This window comes from Theropithecus gelada, chromosome 12 (assembly GCF_003255815.1).
Source record: "Theropithecus gelada isolate Dixy chromosome 12, Tgel_1.0, whole genome shotgun sequence".
Lineage (NCBI taxonomy): Eukaryota > Metazoa > Chordata > Mammalia > Primates > Cercopithecidae > Theropithecus > Theropithecus gelada.
The window spans coordinates 5,845,250-5,868,354 of NC_037680.1; the positions used below are offsets into that span (position 1 = coordinate 5,845,250).

General features: G+C 39.1%; 1 non-coding gene across 1 annotated transcript; it reads right to left on the reverse strand.

Moving 5' to 3' along the window:
• Positions 1–22,022: 22,022 nt before the first annotated feature.
• On the reverse strand, positions 22,023–22,129 carry LOC112636872. Its single transcript, XR_003122329.1, has one exon. It is a non-coding gene; the product is annotated as a U6 spliceosomal RNA (small nuclear RNA).
• Between the last annotated feature and the right edge of the window lie 976 nt (positions 22,130–23,105).

Genomic DNA, 23,105 nt, shown 5'->3' on the forward strand with positions numbered 1-23,105 from the left:
GTTTCACAGACTCTAGCTTTTGGGAACATGACATAGTATATTAACTGTTTATTCAGCACATACCCTTAGAAGGTAGCTCCCCAATGCTACCCGTCCTTGAGCAGGCACCTTATCTGAGACTTTAATATGTCATTTCTCACTTAAGACTTCAATAGCTCCAGTTGCATCATCACCAGATATTCCTGGAGCAAGAGCTCTCTCCAGGACAGCATGTGCCATAATGGCAGCTACTTTTATTTTATTTCTCTGTCCAGGTTGGAGTGCAGTGGCATGATCTCGGCTCACTGCAACCTCTGCTTCCCAGGTTCAAGTGATTCTCCTGTCTCAGCCTCTCAAGTAACTGGGACTACAGGCGTGTGGCACCACACCTGGTTAATTTTTTGTTGTTGTTTTTTGTTTGTTTTGTGTTTTTAGTAGAGATGGAGTTTCGCCATGTTGGCCAGGGTGGTCATGAACTCCTGACCTCAGGTGATCCACCCACCTTGGCATCCCAAAGTGTAGGGATCACAGGCGTGAGCCACAGTACCCGGCTGATAGCTGCTGTTAAAACATTCAGTCATCTTCTGTCACCATAGACATAGTCTTTCTTTACAACCATAGAGTTAAACTCTGCAACTCTTGTATTGGAGCTTGACCACTGTACATGGCAGCCTAATCTATTACATATGCCATAGCTCCATTGGATCTGTGAGTTCCTTTAGACCTGCTGAAGATTCTCTCATTTTCTAGACCGTACTTAAAACTATCAGCTTTTCAAATCACTAGACAAATAATATGGAGCATTATTCCAAGTACAGAATATGCTGACAGCAAAACCAAAGAGCCACATCCATTGCTATGCCTCATGCTTGATAATAGCAGGTATGAGAAGCAAGCACTTGTCTTTTACCTCAGACACAAGGTATCAGCATGTTCCAAACTATTGAGTCCATGAGAGTCAAATTATATTCAGACCCCTAAATTCTTGTTGATCTCTCTTCTCCTGTCACATGTGTGTTTTACTAGAATATTTATAGAGTACTCGCTACCCTACAAATAAAACTTTATTCACATTATGTCATCAGTATAGTGGATTAGCCAAATGTTCTAGAGAAAATAAAGCTGACTATCTTAGTCCTTCATGCTGCTATAACAAAAATATTATAGATTGAGTGTTTTATAAACAACAAAAGTATATTTTTTTAGTTCTAGGAACTTGGATGTCCATGATCAAGGTGCCGGTAGATTTGGTTTCTGATGTGAGTAGCCTTCTGGGTTCATAGACAGTCAACTTCTCACTGTATTCTCACATAGTGAAAGGGATGGCAGGTCTCTCTGTGGCCTCTTTTATAAGGACACTAATTCTATTCATGAGGGCAGAGCCCAGGGACCCCATTTTCTAGTATCTTTTTATTGGGAGTAAGTCTTAACATATGAATTTTAGGGAGGACACAGCATTCAGTCTATAGCAATGATCAAGGTCCCTTTCTATATTGTAACAGAACCCAAAAATATTAACTATGCCTGGGGACAGTTAACATAGCAGTTTTTTTCCGCATTGATTGTGGCTTTTTTTGTTCCTTCTTATTTATGTATTTTGAAGAGAGTATATTCACCAGATTCATAGCCACATACTGAATGCCAGAGGCTTTGATATGTGGCCCACTGTAAACTTTGCCAAAGGATAGCCACGATCATGGCATCATGCAGTACAACGTTTACAGAAGGCTAGTGACATTTTCCAAGAGCCACTTTTATTTTCAGGGGTCAGGCAAACTCCTTGAATGTCGTTATAATGGCACTGTATGGCAGCATCCTTTAGAACTTTGTATCTTTAATGGTGGCTTAATCTCTACAATTCCTACAGGATGCATTATTACTCCTGATTTACTACTACCTTTGCTGAAGGGGGAAAGCGGGACACAGGGCCATGTCGGGGACTTCACTTCCTCGTTACTATCAACATACCTCTGATTCCACAAATCAAGGAACCAAAATGAGGATTCTGCCAGCTATCAAATATATTTATCCCAATTATACACTTGAAGACTAGGGAAATGATAACTGGGACAATCTGCAGAAAGACTTAATCCACTGAGAGATGGCTTGGCCAAGAACTCCAATCGTAACTGGTCTCAGTGGGGCCTTTAGAGTTGGAAGACTCTGATAGCATTTTGGTTTTCCTGGTACCAGTGTTACATCAGAACTCAAAGCCAACAATTATTTTAAAAATCTGAGTTCCTTTTATCTCCTGTGCAATTTTAGTCATATATGTGATCATGGTTTTTTTAGGGGAAGGACCTGGGGAACCTTTAGCATTAGTACTTGTGGTGGCATTGCAGAATTCTCCCTTATGCCCTCTCTCTCAGTGAGTTCCAGGCCTATAAACTGTCTTACATTGGGAGCCACAGTTTTCTGTGCAGGCTGTCATCTGCCTCCTGGGCAGCAGTTTACATGCTTTCTTTCTTCATTTCTTTCATCCTCCCTTCCCTCCCCTCCCCTCCTCTCCCCTCCCCTCCCCCCCTCCCTCCCTTCCTTCCTTCCTTCCTTTCCTTTTTCCTCTCCTCTTTCTTTCTGTCTTTTTCTTTCTCTTCTTTCTTTTCTATCTCTCTCTGTGTGTCTTTTTTTCTTTTTCTTTTGTCATACAAGTGAAATAACACCACAACCAGGCACTGACCTGTCTTGCCTCATTGAATGCTATAATCTGTAAGCCCTCACTACAGATCTCAGGGTACAAAGCCACCGTCCTTGTCACTCTAGCTTTCCTACATTTTGGTAATTACACCTTGCCCCTGACGGTTCAATGCCATCACCTGGCCTCTGCCCTTCCAGAATCTCATCTTCTGCATTGATACCATCTGCTGATTATCTGCATTTATTCTAGGGAGCTCGGATCCATGGCAGCATCTCCTGTTGTGAGCTTCAGCCTCCAGAGGAGGGCTTGCATCAATATTAAAGGTGTGCCCTATCAGCCTGCCTGGGAAATATAATGAAGACTCTTTTTTTGGTTTTACAGAATAAATCAATTACCACATTTCCACTTCTGCTTCCCTAAACCTCCTGGCCCTTACTTCAATGCCTGACACTGCAGCCCTGCTGTCTCTATGGCATTTACTGTTAATCACTCTTATGCTCGAGCTTTAAAGCTCTACCCCTACAGTACATTGAAGCTTGCTGACCTCTTCAGATGTTAAACTTCAGGCACTGGCCATTGCTCCCAGGTTATTAAATTCTTTTCTATCCAAATTTATACTCTGGCCTTGCCCCTCCAGCTCCAGCCTTCTCAATATCCATTCCCAGTCGTCCTCCCCTAATTCCTACTGGTGACTTATTATATAGATGCTGGTTGTTTTTTCTTCTTTTTCTGTTTGGAGTTATTTCTTTCCAGATATTGGGCTGTATGTTTGTGCTGTGCTGAGACTTGACCTCCTAACGAGAGTAAAGACAATGATGAAAGTGAAGGAAGACCTCCAGTTAGGACAAGCATCACCTGGCAAGGCACACACCTCTTTGTTTTCTGGAGTGCAGTGGTGTGATCTCAGCTCACTGCAACCTCCACCTCCCCAGTTCAAGCGATTCTCCCTCAGCCCCCTGAGTAGCTGGGATTACAGGTGCATGCCACCACACTCAGCTAATTTCTGTATTTTTAGTAGCGACGGGGTATCACCGTATTGGTCTGGCTGGTCTCAAACTCCTGACGTTGTGATCCACCCACCTTGGCCTCCAAAAGTGCTGGGATTACAGGCCTGAGTCATCGTGCCCAGCCAAGGCACACACTTTAGTAAGGTCCTTATAGAGACTCTAAGGAGATAACATTAGGGCAAAGACATGAAAAAGAAAACTGGAGAAGCAGTAATAAAATCTGGGGTAAGAGTCAGGTAGGCAAAGCTAAGAGCAAAACATTTAAACAAGTGTGTGCCTGGCAGGATTGGATGGGAGCATGGGATGTGGGGCAGCATGCATTCAGAGGAGTCTGTGATCAAGAGAGTGGTAGGAAGTGGGATCAAAGAACTCACTGACCCTACCAGCATTTGATGGGACATTGTCTTAGTCCATTCCAACTGCTATTGTTGGACAAAATGCCATAAACTGGACATTTAAACAAGACAAAATTTATTTCTCACAATTTTGGAAGCTGAGAAGTAAAAGATCAGAGCAGATTTGGTGTCTGGTGAGGACCTGATTTCTGGCTCAAAGATGATGCCTTTCTGCTCTGTCCTCACGTGGTAGAAAGAGAGAGAGACCTAAGACACTTATTTCATTCATGAAGCCTCTGCCCTCATAACGTAATCACCTCCCCAATGGCCCACTACCCAACACCATTACCATGGGGGTTAGCATTTCAGCATATGAACTGGGGGGAGATATAATCAATCAGTTCATTTGAGGCCTAATTTATCACTTTCTTCAACTCACAGCTAAGGAAACTTTCAGTGAGTTTAAATAGTTTGCTTTCAGGCACTCCCCTATAGATACTATTTGAACCAAGGAGGAGTGTTTCTAAAGAATGCACTCTTAACAACTACACTGAGTGGGGAAAGGAACATGACAGCCAAGTTCTGTGTAAGCCCCTAAGTCTGACACTCCCTGTGTACACTGTTTATGCTCTTGGCCCCAGTTTTCATTCCAGTCCCCGCTGCAGTGACAGGAAACTAGGTTTGCACAGATGTAACCCATCAGTGCTTCATCTTGGGTGCTGAACTTCATTTCCTCACTTGCTTCCCCAAAATGCCCTCCATCCTATTTTAAACTGCACACACTTCAGCCCTCTCTGTTCCCCTCCCCTGATGTATTACTCTGCATAGCATTTATATATTACAATATTATAACATAGGACAGGTGCGGTGGGTCACACCTGTAATCCCAGCACTTTGGGAGGCCAAGGTGAGTGGATCACCTGAGGTCAGAAGTTTGAGACCAGCTTGACCCATATGGTGAAACCCCATCTCTACTAAAAATACAACAATTAGCTGGGCTTGGTAGTGGGTGCCTGTAGTCCCAGCTACTCGGGAGGTTGAGGCAGGAGAATCTCTTGAACCCAGGAGGTGGAGATTGCAGTGAGTCGAGATAGCACCATTGCACTCTAGCCTGGGTGACAGAGCGAGACTCTGTCTCAAAAAACAAACAAACAAACAACAATAACAAAAAAGATTACAACATAAAATAGACCCGTTTGTTTGCTATTACTCAGCTAAAACATGAGCTGTGTGACAGCATGCTGTTTTGTACCCTGCTGTATGCTTAGAGCACACAGCAGTGCCTGGTACATGGTAGCCATGATATAAATATTTATTAAATAAATTAATGATGAATAAATACCTGATATCCACTTGAAACAGTGTCTGACATATGCTAATAGCTCAATAAATGGCATTTATTGTTACTATTACTTGCTGTATAGCCTCGCTTAATTACTTAATCTCTCTAATTTTCTGCTTTGACATCTGCAAAATGAAAGAATTATCTGCCCCAAGTGACTGGTGTAAAAGATACTTAAGATAATGTGTGGAAGGTAACCTGCTCAGAGTAGGAAATTAATATACGATAGCTTTTATCTTTTTATTATTAGTTTATCCATTTCATAAGTATTAAATTCTGTATGATAAGTTTGCTTAAACTGATAGAGACTTGTTCCATTTAATTTCATTGAGGCTGTGCAGATTCACAGGTTTTTTTCTTTCAATATTTCCCTCCGTTTATTATTCATTATTTACTGAATGTAGCCATCACGGCTTAGCCTCAAGGTCCTATTTAGAAATGGCACCGCATGAAAACCAAACACATTTTCTCACACATGCACACAGGCCTTTCAGAGCAAATAGAGATGATTAAAAAATGTACGAGAAGTCCCTGGATTCTTAGAGACAGTGAATTATTCTAGGAAAACTCTCAGGCCCACAGCTCTCCATCTCCCCGTGGCTAAGACCTATTTAAGCCCGTGCCTGGTGCCCCTTTGTGCTGTGGGGCACCCTCTTGAACTTACTGCCATTAGTAGAACCTTCAGTGCTGGCTCATTTGCATATTGGTTATATCATATTTAAGTGAAAGAGGTTCTTGTTTTGACTTGTTTAACTTAAAAGAGTGGTTTTCCAGCCATGGTTAAGAGCTTCATGTTTTTATTATAAAAAAATAGAATTTTCTGGAATTATTCCAGTCAGTGTTCAAAATAAAGCACAACCTCAGATGTCAATCAACTTTAAGTAAATTCTGTCTTGGCCACTTAGTGAGTAATGCAATGTAACTGAACTCCACTGAGCTCGAGTCTCAGTTTTGACATCTATGAAGGGAATAATAATACTTTACAAGGTCAATATGAAAATAAAATTAAAAGAAGATAATATAAAGTGAACATCCCATACTAATAATTCAAGAACTATAATAGATGTCATAGTCTAACATATGCATGTTTCTAAACACTAACCCATGCCTATAATATACTAAGTATTGCTCTAAACTCTTTCTTTATATTAACTTATTCGATTGTCCCAACCCTTTCAAAATAAGCAATGTTATTATCTTCATCGTACAGCTATTGGCCTGCAGAGAGATCTCACGAAAAACATCCAAAGCAGCATTTCCTACTATTCTTCCTCCCATCACAGACCACCCATGATTCAATCCTTTTTTGCAACTCATGCAGGAGGCACAGTCATGACCAGCATTTCCCAGAGGAGGAGATGATGCCACAAAGAAGTCAGGTAACATGAATGCAGTCCCACTGTTGGTAAAAGCAAGACTTAGAAACCAAGCCCTCTGAGTCCAGGACAAACGTAATTACTATGCTCTACCACCCTATTTAAATCAGTGAGCTTACATGATTAAAGGAAAGAAAACAACTTATCTTTGGAAATCCACCTTCTGATAAAGCATGATTGCTTTTAGGCTTAGTGCTGTTCACTAACTCCTGGAACTGTCAGTTACACCGTTGAGGACAGGAAAAGAGACTGAGGCCCTCAGCCTCCTCATCGCACATAGAGCCGCCTGCCACATGTACTGCTGTTCTCAGCCTCATGCTGAGAAGTCAGTACCCAGTTGCCAAGCACAGATAAATACAGACCTAATTGGTTTTATACATCTCAATTGAAAAAATATTTATTCATGTGAACAAACATCTCACTACATTAAAAGTAATTTGATTTGGAAATATTTTTTGAAAGGGTTCTGAACAATGCCCCCATATTCTATGTCATGAAGGTAGAAAGGAAGATAGTTCGAATTAAACACTTCAAAACGTCTTATCCATAAGTTATTTTGCCAAATTTACAGCAATAACTCCCACAAAAGCTAATGTGTAGATTGAAAAGAGTGTTTCATTTTTTCTTTTTCACAATGAATGAGGAACAAAGAAAACACAGAATCTTCTCTTTGTAAGAGGACCTCTGAGAATAGGTGGTCTTTACCGATCAAGGTTTGTGAAGGTAATTATTCTACAGTATTTATAGAAATATTTTATCAGATGTTTTTCTTTGTTTGTTTGTTTTTCTGGTTTAACTCCACTATGGGCTGGATATTCTAATCCACTCCCACAACACCCTAGGCTTAAACCTTACCACACTGCATTTCAACTGTTTATTGAACTGTCTTCTCCACTAGAATGTAAACATCTTGAGGCTGTAACCCCCAAATATTGCCTATTCGTGAGGATAATGTAAGAGAGAGCTCACATTTAATAAGTAAAAACCTTAGAGTTTAGACAGCAAGGACCATGAACCTCTTATGTGCCAGGAAGAAAAACAAAGGGGAGAAATAAAAATACCAGGAGACATATTTTCTTCCTACAAGAAACTTATAGTGGATTTTAATAATTTCCAACCATTTTTATCCTTTGTTTCTCCAATCAAGGAGATTTTGAGGGACCAAATTTTTATAGTTTGTATTATGAAAACAATATAGATTTACTTTCTAACTATGAGATCATAGCAGCATATTGAATATGTTAGTTGGCACTGACCTCACTACCATAACCCCTTCACACCCAAGAATGCTAATCTCCTTTGAGAAAAGGTGTTTTCTCTTCACTGATTGAGAATGTTTTATATCTGTTGAGTAAAATCATATACCCTTATAAATATCTGTGCCTAATTGTATAAAACCACTATTAAAAATGGTTCACTAACTTTGCATTGTTTAGTGTGTACTGAATACGGAACTGTCATACAAATGGTCGTCATATTTGAAGTCGTATAATAGGTAGTCATATTTGAAGCACTTATATACAATTGTCACAGGTTAAAATTAACATGCTTAATCATGAAAACACAATTTTATGTTATTGCAGAAGCTGAGGCAAGGTTGCAAATCTCCTTTTTCTGTTTTTGTTGCTGTGATGTTTGGCCTCGTAAAGGGGGAAACTCCACCTGAACATGAGAATAAAGAGAATGGAAAACAGTGTGGCGATTCCTCAAGGATCTAGAACTAGAAGTACCATATGACCCAGCCATCCCATTGCTGGGTATATACCCAAAGGATTATAAATCATGCTGCTATAAAGACACATGCACACATATGTTTATTGTGGCACTATTCACAATAGCAAAGACTTGGAATCAACCCAAATGTCCATCAGTGACAGACTGGATTAAGAAAATGTGGCACATATACACCATGGAATACTATGCAGCCATAAAAAAGGATGAGTTTGTGTCCTTTGTAGGGACATGGATGCAGCTGGAAACCATCATTCTCAGCAAAGTATCGCAAGAACAGAAAACCAAACACCGCATGTTCTCACTCATAGGTGGCAATTGAATAATGCGATCACTTGGACTTGGGAAGGGGAACATCACACACCGGGGCCTATCATGGGGAGGGGGGAGGGGGGAGGGATTGCATTGGGAGTTATACCTGATGTAAATGACGAGTTGATGGGTGCTGATGAGTTGATGGGTGCAGCACAGCAACATGGCACAAGTATACATACGTAAGAAACCTGCACGTTATGCACATGTACCCTAGAACTTTAAGTATAATAATAATAATAATAATAATAATAATAATAATAATAAAAAGAGAGAATGATATCTCCTCTACTCCCCATTTCTAAAAGCTCCCACTGCAATTAATCTGCTGATCAAGAATTTGAAGCCAATGGCAATGCTGTTAGCTTATACCAACTTCATTTGGATGTTAAAGAATACAAAAACAAGTAGACCACTCTGGTTTCTTAAGTCTCATTCATACCATTTCTGACATCATGTTTTTTTCTAATAATCTGTCCTCTACCCGAAAGATCTTCCCCTGTCTTCCTGGGAAGTCTAGCATCCTTCGGCTCCTCTGAATATATATTGCTTTATGGAACCGTTCTTGGTCATTACGAAAAAACAAAAAGAGTTGAGTCTTTTATAGCATGAAACTGACTTATCTGTGTCTCTCCAACTACAAAATGTTCTCATCTATTGGTTGATTCACAGCGATAGTTGCTTTCACTAACCAGTTGGTGTGTCAGGCATGACATTTTAGAAGTTGAGGAATTTGAAAATCACCACTGGAGTAGCTGAATAATCAAATAAAATATTCCAGAAAATGTAGCAACTTCCAGGCCAGTGTGTTTATCCAGGCTGCTCACACTCTCTGAGCACATGCTAGGCACTGAGCTGGGCTCCGTGGGTGAGGAAGCCAAGTCCAAAATCATAGCCTGCCTTCTAGAAGGTTACAGCTGATTGAAGAGACTTGTGCACAGATTCCTGCAGTTTCCTGCATGGTAAGTGACAGATTCAGAGTTGAGGCATTAATATTGCAGAGGTCTAGAAATGGGAAAGATTAACGAAGTGTAATTTTTTTTTTTCTTTTAATGAATCACCTGCAGCCTCAGTGCCCAGAACTTAATGTCTCCCAATGGAACCGTGGTAAGGAAAACTGGACAAGAGTCAACTGATTTCAAACATTTCATTCATCTCCATTGTCCATACACCACCACTGACTGCTCATGAGTTTTGCATACCTCTGCCACGAGGGCTGAGAATCGTCCCCGGGTACCAGATAAAAACGTAGTTCCAGTCATTAAGATCTGCCAGAGGTTTCCCAACCATAAGACAGGCTCTGCATCTGACACTCTGAACTCATTTTCTGACGGGAAAAAATTATGTAAATCAGGTTTAGTTCTCAGACTGGGCTTAGAAAATTCATCTAGTGACTCACGTACTACAAGAAGCATAAGGCCAAACAATCTTGAAAGCTGTTTATAGCAATATTTTCTAGGAGAAATGTAGGTGAAGCTCTAATTTGAAATACCAGCAAGTTTGGTATGGAATTCAGGGGAATATGTGTAATAAAGAACCACAGATATCTATGACTGCCCAAAAATGTATTTTCTCTGCTCCTTGTCATTTCCAGGGTCAATTTGCTAACCTAATTGGAATACATTTTGGGACTAGAATAAATGTAAACTAGAAAAGAGTTCTGATAGCTATTTCTATTACTCTCCATTTCCTTCTCCTTATGCCTAGCTGGAGGCCTTTGGTGAGTGTTAATTCTTATTAATATTTTTATCACCTTGGGTTCCCACAGAATTTAACAGAGAGAGGTACTGGGCTAAATTTCTAGAACATGGTAGGTACTTTATAATATATATTTTTTAATTGGAGAGTTTTGTGTGATTAAAAAAGTCACCAGTTTTTAGGAGATAATGCTCATAAAATTTAATTTTATCATACTAACTTACTTTTCTTTTTGACATAGATTAGAAACATTGAACGTAGCAGTCAAATTGACTAAAGAATGATTTGCAAATTGGACATCCTCCCAAACCAGAATAGGTTCAGAGAGGCTGCAGCATAGCCATGTGGTGGAGGAAGATGTTTGGATGGTAAAAAAAAAAAAAAAAGAAAGTGAGTATGGAAAATAGAAATGATATGAGGTGTAGAAACAGCCAGATTCATTACAGGTCAGAGTTTGCCTTATGTGAAACTAGTTTGAACAGTTGACTGCCTGACCAAAACTCGGTGATTGGCACAAGAGTAGGTTGCAGTCTGTTCTACACATCCAGTTAAGAGTACAGTTCTCTATGTATAAAGAATCTTTAAAATATGTAAAGAGGCAGCTTTAGGCTAAACTTCATTTAACAATGTTTATATACATATATTATATATAATTATATGCAACAACATATAAAATATATTTAAGTGTATATATAATGATATATAATTATAATATACATAACTATAACATATTTAACTATATATAGTTAGATATGTAGTTATATATACATATATGTAGTTACATATATAGTTATATATACATGTAATTCTATCTATCTATCTATCTATCTATCTATCTATCTATCTATCTATCACTGCTACTACTATTGCTATTGTCTTACTCATGGCCCCTAGGCTGTTTCACTAACCTATTAATTTGTTTTCTAATTCCTTTCTGACTCATCATATACATCTTCTGTACCTCTAACAAAGTGACTATTTTGTGGTTAGCAAAATCAAAATTCTATTTTAACTCACAGAGTTCCTCTAAATTATCTAAAGACTCACCTGCTATACCCTCACCCCATCCCGCCATCTGTCCCTACCGAAACCTGAGCTACAGTCCCTGACATTGCTCAATATTACACGGCAAGTAAGCAGTAAACCCAAGACACGAAGTTGGTTGTGAACACCCAGAACCTTAGTATTTCCTTCATTCGTTTACACAATCGTTGGTCCTTTTGTTATTGCATTTGTCTCCATCCCTAAAATAAATATTTCATGACCTTCTCTTTCCTTCCCTCTTCTGTGTCCCAAACCTCAGTCTCTCAGGAGGTGCTTGGGAGTGTCTATTCTAAGTGACTCCCTCAGGGTAAACCCATTCTATGTTGTTCACTGAAATGGAAATTTCTACTCCCCACCATTCACCCCATGTCATCTCCTACTGTGAGTGCATGTCATTACATTCACCTTAACATCATTTAAAACCAGTCAGGCAGTCACCTTCTTTAAGGAGTAAAATTTATGTTACAGCTAAAATAAAAATTTAAAAAGTCAATTATCTTAATGAGTTGCAGGTGGAGGAGAGAGAGAGAAAAAAGAGGCATTTGAAAGGGCATGCCAAGGTGTTATGGATGATGGAAATCGGACAAGTACTGCTTAACTCCTAGAGCAGAGAGGATGACTGTGTCTGAATGTTGAGAATAGAGCAAGCAGCTGTCCTACCAGATCCTGAATGAGTTAATTCTTAGCCAAGAGAGTATGACGGAGACTGGGGTAGTATACTGGGAAACTGAATGCAGCATTAAAATCTGTATCATGAGAAGGAGAGAAACTATTTGGAGGTGAAAAAGAAAGCAGTGGAATAGAAAATAAAGGTATAATAAAGAATGATGTTGACATTCTAGTCCTACCCAAAACCTCTCCCATGTATGAAGAAGATGAGTTCCTGAAGGAAACGAGGTCAGATGAAAAAGCCTCACCTCGGTTTTAGGGTACATCTTTTAAACAGGGAGAGGTTATACCATTTTCAACTACTAAATTTCTTTCTGGAAAATGACCTAAGTTATAACAGGAGATTGATGTAAGATTTGTTTCTATGGGTTTTTCTCTCTTTTATTTTTTGGAGGGGGTCGGGGACTGAGTCTCACTCTGTTGTCCAGACTGAAGTACAATTGCACAATCTCGGCTCACTGGAACCTCCACCTCGCAGGTTCAAGCGATTCTCTTGCCACAGCCTCCTGAGTAGCTGGAATTACAGACATGTACCACCATGGTCAGATAATTCTTTTGTATTTTAAGTAGGCCATGTTGGCCAGGCTGGTCTCAAACTCCTGACCTCAGGCGATCTGCCTGCCTCGGCCTCCCAAATATTGCTATGGTTTTAAGGTATTTTTCTTTGCTTTGTATATGTTTGTTACCTTTGCTGCTTTGCTTTGCTTTTAAATAAGCAGGGTGACAAGAGTCCTCAAAAAGGCAGGAGCAGATTAATGGTAACTAGCCAAAAACAATCCTTGCTTAAGATACTCCCGGTTGCCCATCTTTTCTAAAGGCCAACTCAAGTCACATTGAAGCCACCTTTGCGAATACTACGACAGAGAGAAGTGTAGCATGGCTGACTCCATCCTGCTTCTAGCCTCAGTTTGGCTGTCCTCACTCATTCCTGGCTATAGGCCAGCCTAACGATGAGAGGAATTTAGTTTACATTATAGTTTAACTTTGAAGGAAGTATGATAATAGTCCCACCCTAAAACTGACCCTCACCTTGGTCAGGGATTTAAACCACCTTTGTAAAACTAATGAAAGACCAGGAGATTAGGATTATGAGTGTCACGCGCATCCATGTGAAGAGACCACCAAACAGGCTTTGTGTGAGCAATAAAGCTTTTTAATCACCTGGGTGCAGGCGGGATGAGTCCAAAAAGAGAGTCAGCAAAGGGAGTTAGGGGTGGAGCAGTTTTATAGGATTTGGGTAGGTAGTGGAAAATTACAGTCAAAGGGGATTTTTCTCTTGGGGGCGGAGGCGGGAGTTACAAGGTGCTCAGTGGGGGAGCTTCTGAGCCAGGAGAAGGAATTTCACAAGATAATATCATCAGTGAAGGCCAGAACTGGCCATTTTCACTTCTTTTGTGATTCTTCAGTTGCTCCAGGCCATCTGGATGTATGTGTGCAGGCTTGGGCTCAGAGGCCTGACAGTGAGAGGGGGATGAATTCTGCTAAAATGTAGGCATGGTTAAACTATAATCAGCAATTGTTCCATAGCTTGCTTTCCCATAATCCCTTACTGCTTCCAGAGTCATGTGTCCAGAAGTCACAAGATTAGTGACTTTCCCAATTGCTCCTATAGGTAACATCGCTATTGCAAAACCAGTGACTGGTCTTTTGAGATGTTTTTCAGACTTTTGCATCCAAGTAACTGACCCCACCTGGACCTGTGACTCATGGCTCAACCTCAACCATTCCTATGTTTCCCATCTAGTGGCTGCTCAGCACACAGGACCATTTTCCAAACCCCTATGACCTCATCCCCAATCAATCACAGCACCCATTTACTAGACCCCTGACCACCAAACTATCCATAAAACCCTAGACTCTGAGTTCTTGGGGAGGCTGATTTGAGTAATTCCTCCCATCATTCTGTTCGGCGATGCCTGTGATTATTCAACTCTTTCTTCGTTGTGAAAACCAACTGTTTTCAGTGCATTGGCTTTTCTGAAAAGCAGACAAGATGAACCCATCAGGTGATTACAACATAACTTTCTGGAGCCTAAAGCTTCACACACTTATCTGCCTGAAATTTCCTTAGATTTCAATCCCTACAAGTGCAAAACTTCTGCCAGGAACTACCAGTATTAACTCTCATTCATATATAAGTCTTAGACATGGTTGGGGTGCAGAAAACAATTCTCCAAAATATGGTGCTTAGACATGCTGAATGCTTTTGAAAATCGAAAGTCCTCAGAAATAAGCCTCAGAATCAAGGTCCTTTTAACCTTGTCTTCTTCCTGCCCTTGAGCACAGGGAGGAACTCTCTATCTCTCTGAAATTGCCTTATCTGGACAGGAAAGCTTCTTACTAAAAGAAACACAACTGGCTTCTCTGCCCTCCCTGAACTCTCATTATCTATAGCAGAAAAGAAGACTGAAGAATGCAACTACACTTAGATGAACTTTTTCACAAGATAATGCCTGCCTCTGGGTTCATTCAAATTCCAAAGAGAGTCATTTACAAGTTAATTTCTCCCTCCCTTGTCCATTGTCCTTAATCATCATTCACTGTCCTTCAGAAGAATTGTCTACATTCCTATATCCTCCCTACCCTAGGACAAAGGATATATAAACTCCTCTGACCCACTGGGGGTGCTGAGGTAATCATGTGATTTTTTTTTTTTTTTCTGTGCATGTTAAAAAATAAAGTGTATGCCTTTTTTTTTTTTTTTAATACCAATTTGCTTTTTTTCAGTTGATTTTCAGCACACTTTCAAAGGGTGAAAGGGGAGTTTTTCCTTTGTCCCTATAACATTTTTTAGGAATTACCTATTTCCATTAGATTGTGTGTTACTGTAGGGGCCAAGGCCCTTGCCCCAGAAGGTGCACTGAAAAACCAACTCTCAAAAGGCAGATTAACTGGAGAAAAGGCATACACATTTATTTAATACGTATATGAAACCACTTTCGCAAAAACTGTAACAGCAATAAAATTATTGCAGTGAAAGAGATCTGATCTAACCAACTGCTATCTTGCCTTTAGTTTTCAAACTGCCCTTAGTTATTCCTGGGCTTGGGCCGAGCTAACTTTGGGAGACATTTAGTTTATAGTTTAAATGGTAACAGCCCTTCCTCAAAACTCAACAGCCTTTGTAAAGGTAATGAGAGACCACTAGGCTAAGGGTAGGAGGATAAGAGAAGACTGAATTTGGCTATGGTGTAGACATAAACAATTATCAGCCATTACTCTGGAGGTCACTAAATATGCGACTTCTCCAATTACTTCTACAGATAACATTACTATTGTAGAACGTAAGATTGGTCTTTTGAGATGTCTTTTCAGATATTTTGCATATCTTACGAACAATGGTTCCACCTGGATCCACTGACCACACCTGTGGCACCATCCACAGGTGACTCAGCAAGCATGAGGATCATTTCCCACACCCCTATGACTGCAACCCAACCAATCAGCAACAAGCACCCATTACCTAACCAAAACCCCCCATCCTCTAAGCTATCTTTGAAAAACCCTTGCCTTCAAATTCTTGAGGAGGGTGATTTGAGTAATCATAAAATTCCTGTATCCCATTTAGCCAGCTCTACATGTATAAAACTTTTTTGATTGCAATTCCCCTGCCTTGATAAATTGTCTCCATCTGGGCAGCAGGTAAGAAGAACCCAGGGGGAGGTTGCATATATGTGGGGAGATCCACTGAATGATTACCACCCCTCGGCCCCTCGACGTGGCTCAGAAGCTTATCCAGCACCCTGGCAAAACAGGTTTTGGGAGTGAGGAGAAGTGGAATTTTGTGGAGGGGAGTACTAGGGAGAGTAAGTGGATCAGAGAATAGATATTAACTTGTATGCTATTTAGTGAAAGGGTCCATTCAGGTGTGGTTATATTCTTGGCCTTACAGGAAGAGGAAGAAAAAACAATTTTTCTCCTTGGTGGGTCTAAATTTTAGGCAGATAAACATCTGTGCTTTTGGAGAGATGTTGGGGGCTAGGGGTGAGGTCAGAGAGACCTGGAGCCTTCTTCAGTTCAGCAACTCCAAACTCCATGTTTAAATTCTTCCCATAGTTACCTTGGCCTATGCTCGGACAAAGACAGCTTGGAGATAAGAAGCAAGATGGAGTCAGATCAGATTTCTCTCACTGTCATCAGTTTTTTTGCAAAAGTGACTTCAATCTCAAGTATCTAGATCTTAGCTTCAGCACAGGCCTCAGTGAATAGCAGGAGAACTAATAAGAAGAAAGCAGCAAAGGCACCATTCATTCCCAACAAACTAAAGTGCACTGACGTTTGAACAGCTTTCTTACTCACCTCTTTTTCATTTTGGTTTTAGGGAGTTTTTTCTCTGTCTGCTTTACTTTAATTTGTTAAAAATTTTTTGAAACATAACCATCTCTCATTTATTTTATAGCATTCCAGCTAATTCCTTTTTTAAAAATTTTAATTACTTAAAATCAATTCAATATCCAGTCATTTAAAAATTGTTTTAATAATTTGTCTTTTAAAAAAACTCCCAAATTAACAACTTTTCAATAGCTAATTTGTCGGGCACTAGTGTTACTGGAAAGGGATTCTGATCCAAATTCCAAGAGAGGGTTCTTGGATCTCATACAAAAAAGAATTTAGGGTGAGTCCATAGAGTAAAGTGAAAGCAAGTTTATTGAGAAAGTAAAGAAACAAAAGAATGGCTACTCCATAGGCAAGAAAGTGCCATGGGGTGCTCTACTAAGATTACTAATACTTATAGTTATTTATTGATTATATACTACATAAAGGGTGGATTATTCATGAATTTTCCAGGAAAGGAATGGCAATTCCCAGAACTGAGGGTTCCTCCCTTTTTAGAACATATAGGGTAACTTCCTGACACTGTCATGGCATTTGTAAACTGTCATGGCGCTGGTGGGAGTGTCTTTTAGCATGGAAATGCATTATAATTAGCATATAATGAGCAGTAGATGACCAGAGGTCATTTTCATCGCCATCTTAATTTTGGTGGATTTTGGCTGGCTTCTTTTGCCTGGCTTAAAACCACAATCTGTTTTATCAGCAAAATCTTTATGACTCGCACTTTTTTTCCAACCTCCTATCTTTTTTTTTTTTTTTTTTTGAGACGGAGTCTCGCTCTGTCGCCCAGGCTGGAGTGCAGTGGCCGGATCTCAGCTCACTGCAAGCTCCGCCTCCCGGGTTCACGCCATTCTCCGGCCTCAGCCTCCCGAGTAGCTGGGACCACAGGTGTCCGCCACCTCGCCCGGCTAGTTTTTTGTATTTTTTAGTAGAGACGGGGTTTCACCGTGTTCACCAGGATGGTCTCGATCTCCTGACCTCGTGATCCGCCCGTCTCGGCCTCCCAAAGTGCTGGGATTACAGGCTTGAGCCACCGCGCCCGGCCCCAACCTCCTATCTTTTCCTGTGACTTCGAATGCCTAACTTACTGGTAATGCAGCCCATTAGGTCTCAGATTTATTTTACCCAGTCGCTATTCAAGATGTAGTTGCTCTGGTTAAAACACCTCTGAATATATTTCCGTCCACACTTTTACAATGGAACCCTTAATCCTAAGGGTTGTAGAGGGGTGAAGATCCATCTTCTGTAACTTCTTCAGTCGGAATAATGACGATGATATTTCAGCCTAACTATTAGGGTTTCTGACATTTAGGGTAGAGAAGATCTCATTCAGAAAGTGTAGGTATGGCCAGGGCCATTCATAACTCTGAGTTCCAACAAAAGGTGATATCTAAAAGATTAATAAGTGTTCAACTTAAGAAAACATACAGTAAGCTTATACTGCATTCCTACACAGAGTACAACAGCAATATAGTCCACAACAGTAAAGCGAAATTATCCCAAGTAAATAAAATATGAAGGCTTTCCATGAACTGGGGAATTGTTGGAAGCAAGCAGATATAAGGTCACTAGCTGATTCCAATGTGTGCCCAGAATTAGAATATTGATCCAGATATTTAAATTACCCATCACTCTTGTTTCTTCTGAGCAGCAGCCAGAAATCAGTGGTTGGTTCACAGGAATAAGCAGAATCCATCTAAATTTCGGGAAAAAATGTGAAAAACAACTGATGAGACTAGAATCTAATAACAAGTGTACCATACTTCCTGAAACATATTTTTGCTCTTTCCAGTCTCCCATTTTTACTAAAGACAAATCAAGGTAGAAATGAGTTGTCTGCAAAATAAACTTTGGTCTTATTATATTTGGCCTGATTATTTGTATAAAGTGCAGCAAGAATGATTATTTGCCATGTAGGTTCTTTTTAACTGCCTTTAATGGAATTTTGTTCCATAAGGAATGTCAGATAAGACCTTTTTTAAAAGTTGAGCCCAGTCATCAGTTTGCGCCATCAAATACCTATATGAGCTGGGTAAATTCCTTTCCTGTTTAGGTCCCAAGATAACTTGGTGCTCCTGAGCCTGTCAGAAAGTAACATTCTTTATTACCACAAGTCAGGAATCCTGTACAGGGACTGTGGAGACAAGGTATGAGGCCAGTTTTCCCAATGGGCTTTTGTTGGTTCTATAAGTCAAATTTAATTCCTTAAAGGAAAGCATGCCATTCCAGTCAAAGCCTTCATGAAATAACCAGTTTCTCCAAATGTATCCAGTTACAAAAGAAAACAGATTCTTATTGCACTTATGCAAATAACTATACAGCCATAAGTTAAGAATACTCACAAGTAGTTTTCAAATTTTGGAGAAACAAATATGCTCCAAATTTTGTTCATAGGAGCATAACTTACTCAAGTGTTAAAAGCTGTCGGTAGCTTAAAAAAAAAAAAAAAAAGTTTTCCCAGCTCCAAAAAGACAAAACAGCATCAGCAACATTTTAAGCAAAAAATCAGAAAAGATTACTTCAGTTTTCTACTTATTCAGTCTATGCAGTTAAATCCTGTTCCACTTGAAATTCAGGAACGTTTCACCTCTCTCTGAGAGTCCTGAAAGTTTTTCCCTATACGCTAATGTCACAGTCTCCAAAGTTATCAGAAACTTGCATTCAAAAGCACCTGTCAAAGTCCTATAGCTGATTACAAACCATCTTTTGAAGAGGATCAAAACAAGACAACAATTGTCTGTGGATGACAAAAAGCCTTAGGACAGCCACTATTGAAGCCACAATTGACTAGGAATTTTGGTTACTTCTGTGGCATACAACAATTGTACATAACAATTAAAACTATATTTATACACTAAGTTTATATAATTACATACACTAAGTTTATATCAGAATTAAAGAAGTTTCCCGTAATTTTGGAACACATACCAGTAACATATTTATACAAATACAGCCAAAAGAAATCCAAACACCAGCTTATTTTTGACAATGCTTCCTGTATTAGTTTTATACCAAACATGCCAAGTATGTCTCTTTTGGACTTTGGAGGACCTACTATCTAAAAATTAATTAGGTCAGGATAAGACATAATTTAAAATTTAATCTTGGAAAGTTTGTAAAACATCAAAGGTTTAAAACACTTGATATTGTAAAATAGAATTCCAGGTCACCATAAGTCATTAATTTAGCCAAAATGATAACTCAAAATTTTTAGAAGTAAAAACCTTTACTCATTGATAGAGGGAAGACTTAGCTTTCCAAACAATTTGTCTCTTGTCTTTCCCTTGTTTTTCCTTTAGTTTATCCTAAAGCCAAACAATTTTTTAAAATTATTTTTTAATTTGACATGAAAATCCTGTTCAAGAGTTAAAGCCAAATTTCACCCTTTGCATTAGCATACTATTAATGTCAACCCCAATTCTTAATAAAACCTTATAGACAAATATATTCAATTTTAATATCTGACCATAAGGTAAGTTTCTTATGAAACTTTTATAATCCTTTACAGATTTTTGTTAAAGAGCAGATTAGTACTATAAGAAAACTCAGTTGTGCTTTTATTCCAATATTCAATTTATGGAAAAACTGAATGATATCCGTTTAACTTCAGCCAATATTTTCCACACATAATTTCTTTAACAAGATTAATTTTCACAAAGCTTCCACAACTTACTCAAACGTTCAGCTATATCCTATTCAACTTAGAAGTATCCTTTAACATTCTGACACGATTTGACTGTACCCCACCCAAAATCTCATCTTGAATTCTAATTTGGATTATAATCCGCACATGTTAGGGAGGGACCTGGTGGGAAGTGATTAGATCATGGGGATGGTTTCCCCATGTTGTTCTCATGGTAGTGAGTGAGTTCACATGAGATCCGACAGTTTTATAAGAGGCTTTTCCCTTTTCACTATGCACTTCTCTGTCCTGCCACCATGTGAGGAAGAAAGTGTTTGCTTCCTTTTCTGCCATGATTGTAAGTTTCCTGAGGCTTCCTCAGCCCTGCAGAAGCGTAAGTCAATTAAACCTCTTTCCTTTATAAATTACCCAGTGCTGGGCAGTTCTTTATAGTAGTGTGAGAACAGACTAATGCATCCTCTAAAGTAGACAAAAAAAAAAAAAAAAAAAAAAAGAAAGAAAGAAAGAAAGAAAGAAAGAAAGAAAGAAAGAAAGAAAGAAAGAAAGACAAAAAACTACATTCCCATCAATTCTTATAATCTTCTCCCAGAACCGCATTTTACTTTCTTTACATACCTTTCATGTAAAACTTTTTCCAGTAGTCTCAGGTACATGTTACACTGTTAACTCTTAGTAACATTTACTTTGGAGAAAAACCTGGTAAGTAAGTGATTCTAATTTTGTTCTAGGACACCAGACAGAAGTCCAGATAAAGTCTGACTCATTCCAGCACAGCTAGGAGGCATGGCTAACTCCACGTGTGCCCAGAACTTAACTAGACTCTAATGACTCCACAGCAGGTAAGTTGAGCAATTTTCAAAGGTCAAAGAAGCAGCTTATAACCTTAAATCATTTAGCAAACCTAATATCTGATCGGTAAAATTTAGACTAAATGTCTAATTTTTGAAGACACTTTTACTTTACCAATAACCTTTATGTTTTTTTTTTAAATGAAAGCAAGTTCAGCCCCAAGGACTGTGACTTGGAGATTTTAGTGATTATTTTTTGATTAAATGCTAAACAAGGGGTAGATTATTCAGGAGTTTTCCAGAGAGGGGCTGGGAATTCTTGGAACTCAGAATTTCTTCTCTTTTTAGACCATATGGGGTAAGTTCCAGGAGTTTGCATGGCATCTGTAAATTGTCATGGTGCTGGAGAATTATAGTGAGCGTTGTCTTCTTGACTGTGGCTGGCTTTAGCTGGCTTCTTTACCACATCCTGTTTTATCAGTGGGGTTTCTGTGACCTGTGTTTTGAGAAACAAGTCGTGCTGAACTCCTATCTCACAGTGCACCCCAATGATAAGAATGAACATTAACTTAGCCACTTACCAATTAACCTTGGCACTCCTTCTAACTCTTCCTTGCCTCAATTTCCTCACCAAATTATTGCGAAGATTAAATCAATTTTTTCCTGTAAAGTACTTTATATAGTACCTCTGCACTGTACCTATCTGTAATAAGTTAAACATTTTATTACTTTTTAGTCTGAATCTAACAGCTTTCTCTCAGAATTCTAAGGGAGTATTATTAAAGTTATGTTCTACTGCAGCAAAATAGGAGAAGTCTACATTTATGCTGAGAACTATGGTAATCTATATATACTATCAGAAATGTTATAAATTTTTCCTGGATATATTATGTGAAGATTTTGAGACAGGTTCCTAGAAGTGGAATTGTAGGTATTCATATTTTAAATGTTGGTAGTTGTTATCAAATTGCCTTTTATACCAGCAGTATTTGAAAGTGCTTATTTCTCCACATCTTAACCAATAATGAATATTAACAACTTACTAGATTTTTGCCAGTTTAATGAAGAGAAAAACCTCATTTTAAGTTTGTTTTGCTCTAACTACCAGTGAGAACAGGCATCTTTCTAAAAAATATGGAATGCTTCATGAATTTGCTTGTCATCCTTTCACAGGGGCCATGCTAATCTTCTCTGTATCATTCTAATTTTAATATATGTGCTACCAAAGTGAGCACAACCAATAATCTTTAAAAATGTCTGTATATCCCAAAGCTTACTAAAGTCATCTGAACTAAAAGACATTACGGTCTGTATTTTTCTGACAAAATATTTGATTTAAGTGCCTACTATTTTTAAGCCAATTAATCAAAGCTTTTTCATATCACACACACAGCACCTATAAATACATAGTCAGAAGAGGATCTAGTACTTGTAAGATTTTTCATTTGCCATTTTCAAGTTTCTCTTTAAAGCATGCAGTTTCCATGACTTAATAAGCAGGTAAAACTGAAAGGCAAAACAAATCCCCCCAAACTAAGGATGTCTTTTATTATTTATTTATTTATTTATTTATTTATTTATTTTTGAGATGGAGTCTTACTGCTTTGTCGCCCAGGCTGGTATGCAGTGGCGCAATCTCGGCTCACTGCAACTTCTACCTCCTGGGTTCAGGCGATTCTTACGCCTCAGACTCCCGAGTAGCTGTGACTACAGGCACCCGCCACTGTGCCCGGCTAATTTTTTTTTTTTGCATTTTTAGTAGAGACAGGGTTTCACCACATTGGCCAGGCTGGTCTTGAACTCTTGACCTTGTGATCCACCCACCTCAGCCTCCCAAAGTGCTAGGATTACAGGTGTGAGCTTCCTCACCTGGCCAGGATCCTATTTTTATACCAGATCCTGGATCCCCCCAAAGAAAATCACCCCATCTCCCATAGGACTCTTATCTCTCAGTGGGGGTGGGCACATTTCCATACTTTCTAGAAGGCCAAGGGCACAGCTTCTCTGATCCAAACATGCACAGAGCAAAGTATCCTCCCACAACTGCCATTAGACATCCCTAAAAGTGTATTTTCTATCTGGTTATTACACACCAAAGCTCTTTCATAATTCAAAGTAATTTCTGATATGCCCTCAATAGTCAAAAATGTCAGATAACGTAATGCAAAATGGAATAGAGCCTTAGATTTTGAGAGGGATTTACCCACTTTT